Source organism: Mauremys mutica, chromosome 2 (genome assembly GCF_020497125.1).
Source record: "Mauremys mutica isolate MM-2020 ecotype Southern chromosome 2, ASM2049712v1, whole genome shotgun sequence".
Classification (NCBI taxonomy): domain Eukaryota; kingdom Metazoa; phylum Chordata; order Testudines; family Geoemydidae; genus Mauremys; species Mauremys mutica.
In genome coordinates this window covers 238,629,731-238,641,958 of record NC_059073.1, presented here as the reverse complement: position 1 = coordinate 238,641,958, position 12,228 = coordinate 238,629,731, and the positions used below count along the sequence as shown (strand labels likewise).

Here is a 12,228-nt window from a genome sequence, read left to right as displayed (position 1 = left end):
ATTTCCTTTCACAGTAAAGCAGAATGCATTTTGTCTTCTTGCTGTGGAAGGGCTTGGTGAACAATAGCCAGTCAAGACTGGGCAAACTGTAACTGCTGGGAAATACCAGGCTTCAATTTGTAATGGCTGCAGTTCAAAAATGGCAGTGAGACCACTAACTTGTACCTCTGACCCTGTCAAGACTTATAATTTGAAATGATTTATCTAAAATATATACCTCTAAACCTGTACTGTAAAGCAAATATACCACAAACACATAAAACTTTTTTTCCTGTAACATTCTTGGGTGGTCCGTGAAGTGGTATGTACAGTATCCGAGAAGGTTTTGTATTTAGACATCACACAACTAAATTCAAAGCCTAAACCCCAAACATAGAAATAGCTAAGAAAATCACAATTTGTTTTTGTGAAATGGGTTTTAATTTTACTTACACCATTTGCCTTATTTAAAACAGTCTAACCAAACAGCCAGTTACTTCAAGGGACATTATCAAGGTGGTAGGCCCCAAAATTTGACTCCCTGTTTCATAGTTTAGTTTTAGTGTAGATATTGGAAATACTTTTAGTGTGGATAGTTGTATCCCCTCCCCTTATTTCTTGTGCCTTTTATGCCCATGAGCGACCAACACTCCAGTTGTCTGAAGTGTCTGGGAGAATCTCACATGTAAGATGGCTGCCAAATTTGTTGGGACTTTAAACCTTGCACAAAGAAGGCCAGAGTGATCAGACTTAAGACTATCCTAATGGAAGCAGCTCTTAGACCAGCTCCAGAACTAAGCCCCTCGGATTCAGCACTGAGCACATCAGCCTCAGTGCAAAGTGCTCTTCCACCACTGTGCGCATCCCAGAACTGCTCTCCATTCCTGGTGCCAAGGAAGAAGCACAAAAAGCAGCGCACCAACAGAGGGAACCCGCTGGTGCCAAAGAAAGGCAAGCAAGGGGAAGGTGGTGGAGTGTGACACACGTTGGGCCATTCCTCCATCCCCGGTCCCATGGTGGCACCATCGACTCTGCTGAGATTGTTGAGTCCAGTGTGCTCCATCTGATTTGAGGAAGGACTTCAGGCCCCAACAGCCACCATACTTCTCAGCTCCACCTCCAAGACAGGACCCCTATGAAAGAAAAGAGAGAGGTTACAAGTGCAATCAACCCCTTCTGTCCACCTCAACCTCCCAGTCAGGGTCACATAGGTACTCTGGTGGGCCCAAGCAGGCCTTTAGAAGGTGTGCCCCAGGGTTCCTGCTTCAGATCCTTCCTCCCCTTTATTTTTGGATTGACTGTCCCACTTCAGCCCAGCATAGTCCTGCATAACATTGAACCACTGGATGCTAAATACTGTGGCGATTTGTTATGCTATGCAATTTTTATGCACCCCTCCCTCCCACTCCATTCCCGTCGCTCTTCATGGACCCTTCTCCTGAGCAACTCCTTGCCCAGGAGGTGCAGACCCTCCTATGGATAGGGGCCGTGGAGGAGATACCTCAAAACTTGAGAGGGAAGGTGTTTTACTCCATTATTTCCTAATCCCAAAGCTAATGGGGCCTTCATCCCATCCTGGACCTGCATTGCCTCAACAGATATCTCAGAAAATGAGGTTCTGCATGGTCTTCCTGGCCTCCGTCATTCCGTCCCTGGATCCGCCCTTGACTTGAAGGATGCTTACTTTTATATTTCTATCTTCTGTGGCCACAGAAGATTTCTTGGGTTCATTGTAAACCAGACTCATTAGCAATTCACCACTCTTCCCAAATGCCTGTCCCCAGCGTCCCAGGTTTTCACGAAGATATTTTTGCCTGGAATAATGCCTGAAACACTGGAACAGCTGATAAAGGTGTTTGATGAGTGCTGTGACCCAAACAGGATCGGAATGTAGAAAGATTCTGATTTTTTTTACCTGAAACCACGAAGCAGAAGAGGGGATACATTCTTAGGTTACATCCACATTGGTGACATTAAACAGTCCCTAATTAAAGACAAGTTCTCAGCTTACAGAAATGATTGTTGAGAGAAACAGAGAAATCCCTAGAGAAATGCCTCCAAATAGCAAGGGCAGCTAAATGCTCAGGGAAAGAATCAAAACAATACCAACCACTAGTGCAGAACAGGTGAACAGAAGCAGTTAAGAGAATGCCAAGTTAAGCGGGTAGTCCACTACAACCAAGCCGAGGACCTGAGGCTGTTACACACTAGTGAGCAGGTCTGAGTCCAACTGTCATATAGTCCAAAAGCAATGGGAAAAGGCAACTATTCAAGCTACAATGGGACAGGTTGTACGAAGTAGCAACAGACTCAGGATATTGATAGAGATTAAACCAAAGCAATGTCGGAGTAGCAGCAGTCAGCTGGCACACCCAGACAGACAGGGCCAAAGCCAGGACCAAGAGGACCTAGAAAGGGCATCAGCTTTCAGCTGGTCTGATGTTGACAAATGAAAAAAAAAAAGAGGTATATGAGCAACACAGAGGACCAAGATGGTGCCACCCAACAGAATGAAGGCAGTGACAGGGTAGAAGCAAATCCCCTTCCAATAACGATAATACAAAGAGCCCTCAGAGCTCTGGCTTCTTCCCAGAATTGCCCTAGGCACATTTTTTGAAATGTTGGCAACTATGGCGTAGGGTGTCCATTATTGCTTGATTGACCACTAATTGCTTGATTGACCACAACAGAGGCCCTTCTAAACAATAATGGCCATAGAAACAGACACCAGCTTTTTTTCCTCTATTAGATTTTTGTTTATAATCAGGTATTTGGGCTTCAGTGATACTTTCAATGCCATGAGTGTAATGCTTTATGTAGGTATCTGTTCTTAGGAACTCACACTCACACCCACCCACAAATGCATATCTCATCTTATATGCTGATCTATCACCAGATGAATCCAATTAATATGTTTTGTTTGTGCTGAACTAGAGTAAATCTCAATCTCTTTCCTCTAAAGCAGCCTAGGAAAATCCTATTAGTATTTGCAGAAGAAATGAAAACAAACCACCTTCCACTTATAAGAACCTATGAACCCAGTTGCAGATGAGCTAGAAGCCTGGTACAGAGCAGTCACTTTAAACGTGTGCTGGATGAGTGGCTCCCATGGGAGTGCTATGAACTCTCTGAAAAACCACCATGCTGGCTTGTGGCTGCCATGTTGGTTTCATGCTGTTTTATCACTTCTTTAAACTGACAGATACTCATTTATGTGCAAAACAAAACAAAAACACATTTCAGCATAGATAGAGTTCAGATCACATATTTTTTTCAATGCAAACAAAAGTTTTAAATGTATGCAGCCAGCTTGAAAATGTAATACTCTAGTGTGTAAAAGAAAATATTTTTCCTTTAGTTTCTTTTTGTGTTTCTGCTAAGACTGTTGCTTGTATGGTTATTCATGTTAAGTTTAACACATACTGAAGTGCTTGGTTTGTTGACCACAAAGAGATAAGTGGAAAATTTAGCTCGATGCTAAAAGACAGAAGGAAAAAGCTTTCTAGAACACAAGTAGGAAAGTTGATATTGAAAGTAATTCAGAGTTTTCATTCCGCCAAGTAGTTTTTATTTTATGCTTGCTAGTTTTGGCTCCACTAAAACGCAACTGTTAATAATATTGAGGGACAGATTTTGATAAATATGAGGCCTAACATTCTTTCTCATTTATTCAGTTGTACATGCAAATTGGCTAATTGTTTATTAAAATAGTACTTAGATGTTTGTATCCGTTCATACGTGTAGTTTCTTACTTCATGGGTGCCTCATTTTTCCAAAACTGCCTAAAAGTATGTGCCCCATGTGTTAAATAATATCAATAATTTTGTTATCCCTAGAGTTCTCCGGATATTTCACTCATGGGAAGAAGAGAATCTCATTAAGACAGCGATTTCCAAAAGTACAGAGTGAGGAATAGTGGCAATGCTAGTTTCCTCCATGTTACCCTACTAACCTAGAAGGATTGAAGTGATTGGTTTCATTTTCCTATATGTGGAGTGAGGTTCAGCTTTCATGTTTGGGAAATGTTGCTCTAAGTTATTGGTCAGTATGAAGTACATATATTTGTACTTTCACTACCTTTTTCAGACCTTTTGGCTGACCAGCACATAGCTGGGTATTACGGAGATGCCATTTGTGGCTTCAGATTTAAGGTTGAGCTGAGTTTTGCACTTAAAGCAGGCACCCTCCTCTTTGTTAGATAGGAGAAATATAGCATTTTCCCCTAAAAATGCAGCACTTATTCTTTGAGAATAGACTGAATTTTCTGAGAATTTACAAGTAAATCCATTAATTAGTTTGATATTTAAAATTAATTAAATAATGGGTCTTTCAAGAAATTTAGCACCTGATGCCAGACTTTTTTTTAACCCCAGTAATGAAATAATACAGACTCTTCAAATTACCCATATAGCTAAAACCCGTCACCCATCTCTGAAGCCCTTCTCTTTCTGCAATGTCATCTTTGAGATCAGAAGTGAACATAACATGCCACATGATGGCGTACTATTGATTTATATAATGGTTTTATAATATTTTCAATATTATTATGGTACTATTTAATAAGTACTGTAGTATGTCCATTCTACAATGCTGCTTAAATCGCTAGCTGAGAATGAGTATTTTTCTGATAAAATAATAAAATAAAATATGAGACAACAGATAGTGTTTTCCCTAGCTATTTTTAGAAGCATAGTAATAAAGTGAACTATTAGGACATTGGTATGGTGACTACATGTAATCAATTCCACTATGGATATCCCCCTGTAGAGGAAAATTCCTCTTCTGAAAATTATTACTATATATCCTTTAATCAGTGTTGTTGTATGTACTGCTGAGATCAGAGCCCCATTGTGCCAGGCACATGGTACGAGATAGTCTCAATCCTGAATCGTTTACAGTATAAATAGATGCGATGCGTATACTGGTTTGTGTGTAAATTGCACAATGTAACCCTAAATTAGAAAGACAGTACAGAGGTGTCACAAATAACTCTACAGTCAGAGTATTCGCACCTCTGTTCAGGCTAAAAATATGTAATTTACTTACTTTCTGGATCATCATACTAAGGCATTGCAGGAGTGAGTTTTGCAGATGAATTTGTGCAAAGGGAAAATAGCCACATAAGCAATGTGTGTTGTTAGGTACAGTATTCTGGCACTTCAGCTGTGATTCAGAAGTTAAAAGTGGCAACTAATTTTCCATTGCATCTCTAATTTTGTCCCCCTTCTCTTATAGTTATCAAAATAAAACTGTTTCAACTGAAATTTCTCATGTGTGTTCTTCTGCCAGAGAAAATATTTTGGGGAAAATTTAAAGGTAACTGGACAAAGCATCTACGAAAGAGAAAGTTTTAAAACGCATAGCTGTTTTGCTATGTAAATGTTTGTTTGGAATGATCTCTCTCAAAACAGCTTAATGTATTAGCTTCTAATGGGGTCTTTTCAGTTGTCCTGAATGAGAATTGATATTTTCTAGTAACTTTTTTGAAAGTGTGAGTGGTAAATTTTGGAGCTGTGCTGGTTTCTTTGTTTTCTGATATTTCCTCTGGATCAGAAGAACTTCAGACTGACCAGTGCCATTTCACTAGATTTGCATTGGTGGGTAGGAAGAGGGATTTTTTTTTTCTGCTCTGGATAAGGAAAGGAGAAGGGAGTCATTTGAAACAGTGCAAAAATGGCCTCTCATCATTTTGTTGTACTTCCAAGTTTACCATAAAACTAAAAGTGGCAACAGTGCTTATATCCTGTGACCTCTTGTTCTTCCTCCTTGTGTATTTTTATTTGGAAATCCCAACTTCTCACCAAAACACTCTAAATCTTCTTGTCTCTCTAACTGCACTAGCTTTTTAAAATTGCCGATGAAGCTCCTGTAACTTACTGGAACTACAGAAATGAAACCTTTAATTATATAAATTAATTAGTGTCGGCTTACTTTCCTGCAGTTGCACACTTTCTTTTATTAACATGGCCTACTAGGGGGTAGGGGAGAAAGGATAATAAAATATGGCATGTGTCAAGTTTATGGGGTTCAGGTAAAAAACTATTTGATTAAAACCCTAAGCCATGTATGTCCATGGTTTTCAAAGTGCAGGAATGTACCTGAGCTTTTTTAGCACTATTAGTATTTTCCAAATTCTGTCAAGCCAAAAAGATGAAAGAATAGGGATGTATGGTGAATGAATTTGCCAATGTTTTGAATACTCTGGTGAAGAGGTAAGAAATATCACCTGATATGTCCTTAAAGAAATTAAATAGAAAAAGTGGTATTAGAGGATTCTCCTTGATCGTCAAAATATCTGTGGTATTTAGGTCAGGCAAAACCTCAGGTCTGAATGTAAAGTCCTGCACCAAGACTGGCTTATTGTGTAATTGTTCAGCCCTAATTTAAAATTGTGTTTCTTTATAATAATTGATGATAACTATACTATAGCCTGTAAATAAATAAATAAATAAATAAATATACACACATGTTCACCTCTGGAACAGCTCCAGAGCTCCAGACTGTAACAGAACCACTAGATTGCACCCTAGTGCTTTATGTATTGTTTAATTGTTTTCCTTTGGTGGACATTTTTATTAAAAGCCCATTATCCAGAACCAGACAGAAGTGTTATTTCAAGAACAGCAGCAACAGAAGCCTTTCAGTTACATAGTTCTTTTTCATATTTGCTTTAGTTAGTTTAGCTAATGAGATCACCATTTTTTTTAATACTTCAAGAAGAAAAAAGAAGTGGAATTTGTATTTGCCTCCATTAAAACATGATTTGGATTGCATAGAAGTGTGTGCAAGCACCTGTATCAGTGTGTATGTCAGTGTGTGTACATCTGTGGTGTGTGTGTGTGTGTGTGTACTCCTATGTGCACATAGGTGTACTAATGCTTGAGTGGCACAAACATCTTGGGGTTGTATTTTTTAATCCTAGAGGAATTGAGTGGTGGTGTCACGGATTGTTCATACCATAATTCAGGGTTTCTCAAACAGGGGTCGCCACTTGTGTAGGAAAAGCCCCGGCGAGCTGGGCCGGTGTGTTTACCTGCCCCGCCCACAGGTCCAACCGATCATGCCTCCGCTTCCGGTAGCTCCCATTGGCCCGGAGCAGCGATCCACAGCCAGTGGGACCCACAATCAGCCGGACCTGCGGACGGGGCAGGTAAACACACCGGCCCAGCCCACCAGGGGCTTTCCCTACACAAGCGGCGACCCCTTTTTAGAAACCCTGCCATAATTCCATCCTTTTTCATACAAAAGATATTCTACTCAGTACCTATACGTGAAAAAGGCAAGGTGAGTGAGGTAATACCTTTTATTGGACCAACTGTTTGGTGAAAGAGAAAGCTTTAGAGCGCCACAGAACTCTTCCTCAGGTCACTACGAACAATGCCTGTCCAGTAATTCCAAGGAAGAATAAATCTCTAAGGGCCATATTCTAAAATGCTGTCTTATGCTGAGAAGAAATTGATTCATTGTTTCCAATTTTTGTGATTTTTTATCCTGAGTCCCATGATATATTCTGTTTTTATTAAAAGCCCCAGCCCCTGGAATCCTGTGATTGTGAGAATTTCAGCTTTTATTTTATTTTTTTAACATAAATTTGTAGCCCATATGGTTGTGCAGAAAATCTTGAAAACATGATCCCTAAGGGCTCATAAACACACCACAAAAAAGAGAACCCCATTTTGTTTTAAGTCTCATGTTTTTTGGGGCACATGGCTCATGATTATTGAAATTGGTAATACTGCTTTAATCCACAAACAGCCCCATTGAAGTGAATAGAACTATTTTTACAGTAAGATGCTCCTCAGCGTGAAGTAGCATATTAGAATGAGGTCTTAAAGTTTAATTGGGGTTTTTTTTACATATAGTAATAAAAGAATGCTCAGACAGCAAGCTACCATCTTCAATTTTTGATGATGCAAACTTGGGCCTCTGTTTTATCCACACACCTGCAGAATTTTACACACATGAGGATCAGGGCATAGACTGAATCAATCAGCTGTATCATAAGAAGGCATTGTTACAGAGTAAATTCTATACATATCTATTCTAAGGACTGAGTTCTGATACTTTTACTCACACCGAATAACACCTTACTCCAGAAGTAATCTCATTAATGTCAGTGAAAGCAGTGGAACTACTTGCAGAGTAAAGGTGGTAGAATCTGGCTTTAAATTGGTTATTTTAGCTATGTTTAAACAACTGTTCAACTAACCAAAGTTTAAAAAAATATGCACAAGCATTCACCTGCATCAACATATGCTGAAATAATTGGCTGTCCTTTTAATTATTTATTTAACTTATATGATTTGCCTATCTTAGTCTCTGTAGGCACATTAACAATACATTTAAAAATACACACATGTCAAAAAAGAATGACAATAAAGAAAATGCATTAGACAGCAGTAGCACTGTAAATGCTACTAGCTTTGACTGACTTCTCTCTCCTAGCTGAGTGATCCTGAGTTATTGGGCTGATAAGGAACTCTTTGGGTTTATTCACAAATACCCAGCAAGAGGTTTCTGGATGAAGGAACTGTGGCCATGAATATGATAATCTCTTTCCCCTTCCATTCTCACAAGATAAGGTATCATGATTCCCTAGGGCTTAGGAGCACCAGCACACCCCACCCCTCCCCCACCACTAACTAACTCCCTGGGGAAGCTGATTCAGTTTTGCAAATGACAATCAATATCCATTTATCAGACAATGGAGGCCTTTTCTTCAATAAGAAACAAAAAACTAATCAACCACCAATAACCCTGGAAATCAACAGTTTAAATATTGTTGCTATAATTTTTTTCATATAATCAATGCTAACAAAAAATTAACTGAAAAAAAAATAGAGAATTTACAAGGCTGGGATACTGTCTGATGACTAACAGTAACTGACAAGGAAGGCAATTATTTCACTCCTACTTTGCACCATTAGGTGCATGCTTAGGGAAGCTCAGCAAAATGCCAGCTGCCATTGAAAGAGACACCATTCAACAAATGGAGATTCTGGGCCGATTCTCTGTCATGTACACCATGCAATCGGGTGTAAGATGTTACCGAATAAGAATGGTAGTAAGATATGCAGTCATTTACACCAATCCAAAGCAAGTGTAAAAGTTGAAGTGAAAGGGAGAATCGGGCCCTCTGGTTTAACATTTATTTTTTCAATATATATTATTGACTATTTAGCTATGTAAATGATTAGAACAAGTCATTTGCATTTTCCTTTAAGCAATGGAGATGTATTTGCTAAGACTCCTCTCCACCCTTTTCCCTTCACATTTCTTTCTTTACTGGAACCACTCACTAAATTCTCTGAAACAGCATCTGCTTGTCTTCTTTTTCCCCTTCCGCTCTTACAACTCTCCCCACCTCCCCTGTCACACACACAGAAGTTTCTCATCTACTTGCTTCCTCTAAACTGTCTCGTTGCCCCACTGACCCCATCTCATCCCATCTGATCTCCCTCACATCTACTCTCATCTCCTTCTTTACTCTTCTCCTTAACCTCTCATTCTCCTCTGTCTCTTTCCCCTCACAATACAAGTATGCTTTAGCCTCTTCCATCATAAAACCCCTACCTTAAACTCCACTTGCTCCTCCAACTACTGCCCCATCTCTCTTTCATCTATAAATTCGAGTGCGCTGCATATGATCTCTATCTGGAGTTCTTCTCTTCCAATTCCATTCTCGACCCTCATCACTCTGGTGAACGGAATCTTTTAGCTGCCTTTGACAGACTTCTTGAAATCTTGTCCCCTCTTTACTTTCGTGATTCTTTTCTCTTCCTACCTCTCTAATTGCTTTTAATCAAGTGTGTTCTTTGGGTGATCCTCCTCATCTTTCTTCCATCTTTCACTGGGGGTTCCACAGGGCTTTCTCTCTGGGTAATTACATCCACAAACAAATTCAGCTGCCATTTTTATGGTATGCTCTTTACTCCAGACCTGTCTCCCTCTGTCTAAACTAAAATCTTGGCCTATCTGACGTCTCCTCATGGATATCTAGCCATCAGCTCAAGTTTAATATAGCTAAACCAGAGCTCTTAATATTCCCCCCAAGTCTTCCTCATTTCTTCCTTTCTCACTCACTGTGGATAACACCATCATTCTGTCTGTCATTCAGGCCCCTAACCAATATGTCTTCTTTGACTTGACCTCTCTCTAGGTCCTTATATCTAGGCTATATCTGCCTTGCAGATTCTTTTTGTATAACTTCTCTAAGGCATGGTCTACACTAGGGTGGGGGGTCGAACTAAGATACGCTTCGCGTAGCTGAAGTCGAACTACCTTAGTTCGGTATCAGAGGGGTAGCCGTGTTAGTCTGGTTCTGTAGAAGCAGCAAAGAATCCTGTCGCACCTTATAGACTAACAGATGTTTTGCAGCATGAGCTTTCGTGGGTGAATACCCACTTCTTCGGATGCAAGTAGTGGAAATTTCCAGGGGCAGGTTTATATAGGCAAGCAAGAAGCAAGCTAGAGATAACGAGGTTAGTTCAATCAGGGAGGATGAGGCCCTGTTCTAGCAGTTGAGTGAAAACCAAGGGAGGAGAAACTGGTTCTGTAGTTGGCAAGCCATTCATAGTCTTTGTTTAATCCTGAGCTGATGGTGTCAAATTTGCAGATGAACTGGAGCTCAGCAGTTTCTCTTTGAAGTCTGGTCCTGAAGTTTTTTTGCTGCAGGACGGCCACCTTAAGATCTGCTATTGTGTGGCCAGGGAGGTTGAAGTGTTCTCCTACAGGTTTTTGTATATTGCCATTCCTAATATCTGATTTGTGTCCATTTATCCTTTTCCTTAGAGACTGTCCAGTTTGGCCGATGTACATAGCAGAGGGGCATTGCTGGTATGATGGCATATATTATATTGGTGGACGTGCAGGTGAATGAACCGGTGATGGTGTGGCTGATCTGGTTCGGTCCTGTGATGGTGTCGCTGGTGTAGATATGTGGGCAGAGTTGGCATCGAGGTTTGTTGCATGGATTGGTTCCTGAGCTAGAGTTACTATGGTGCGGTGTGCAGTTACTGGTGAGAATATGCTTCAGGTTGGCAGGTTGTCTGTGGGCGAGGACTGGCCTGCCACCCAAGGCCTGTGAAAGTGTGGGGTCATTTTCCAGGATGGGTTGTAGATCCCTGATGATGCGCTGGAGGGGTTTTAGCTGGGGACTGTATGTGATGGCCAGTGGAGTCCTGTTGGTTTCTTTCTTGGGTTTGTCTTGCAGTAGGAGGCTCCTGGGTACACGTCTGGCTCTGTTGATCTGTTTCCTTATTTCCTCGTGCGGGTACTGTAGTTTTGAGAATGCTTGGTGGAGATTTTGTAGGTGTTGGTCTCTGTCTGTGGGGTTAGAGCAGGTGCGGTTGTACCTCAGTGCTTGGCTGTAGACAATGGATCTTGTGGTGTGCCCGGGATGGAAGCTGGAGGCATGAAGGTAGGCATAGCGGTCAGTAGGTTTTCGGTATAGGGTGGTGTTAATGTGACCATCAATTATTTGCACCGTAGTGTCTAGGAAGTGGACCTCCCGTGTAGATTGGTCTAGGCTCAGGTTGATGGTGGGGTGGAAGCTGTTGAAATCGTGGTGGAATTTTTCCAGAGTCTCCTTCCCATGGGTCCAGATGATGAAGATGTCATCAATGTAGCGTAGGTAGAGAAGGGGCGTGAGTGGACGGGAGCTGAGGAAGCGTTGTTCCAGGTCAGCCATAAAAATATTGGCATATTGTGGGGCCATGCGGGTGCCCATAGCGGTGCCACTGATCTGGAGCTATATATATTGTCACTAAATTTGAAATAGTTGTGTGTGAGGATAAAGGCACAGAGCTGAGCAACCAGTTGTGCTGTGGCATCATCAGGGATACTGTTCCTGACAGCTTGTATTCCATCAGTGTGTGGGATGTTTGTGTAGAGAGCCTCTACATCCATGGTGGCCAGGATGGTGTTTTCTGGAAGGTCACCAATGCATTGTAGTTTCCTCAGGAAATCAGTGGTGTCACGGAGATAGCTGGGAGTGCTGGTGGCATAGGGTCTGAGTAGAGAGTCCACATATCCAGACAGTCCTTCAGTGAGACTGTCTGGATAGTCCTTCAGTCCTTTCTCACTGAAGGACTGTCTGGATATGTGGACTCTCTACTCCCACACAGCCCCTCACGCTTAGGAGGAGTTCCTTGTAAACATCCACAAAACCACCTCATCCTCCTTCAAAGTCCTCCTTAAAGCTTTCCCTTATGATGCCTACAAAAAAAAAAGTTGACCAGGGTTATGCCA

At 41.1% G+C, this 12,228-nt stretch overlaps 1 protein-coding gene across 1 annotated transcript in view; it reads left to right on the top strand.

The window, feature by feature from the left end:
* Positions 1-12,228, top strand: part of HDAC9 (histone deacetylase 9) — a 659,352-nt gene that overhangs the window by 539,995 nt on the left and 107,129 nt on the right. The window lies entirely within an intron of this gene.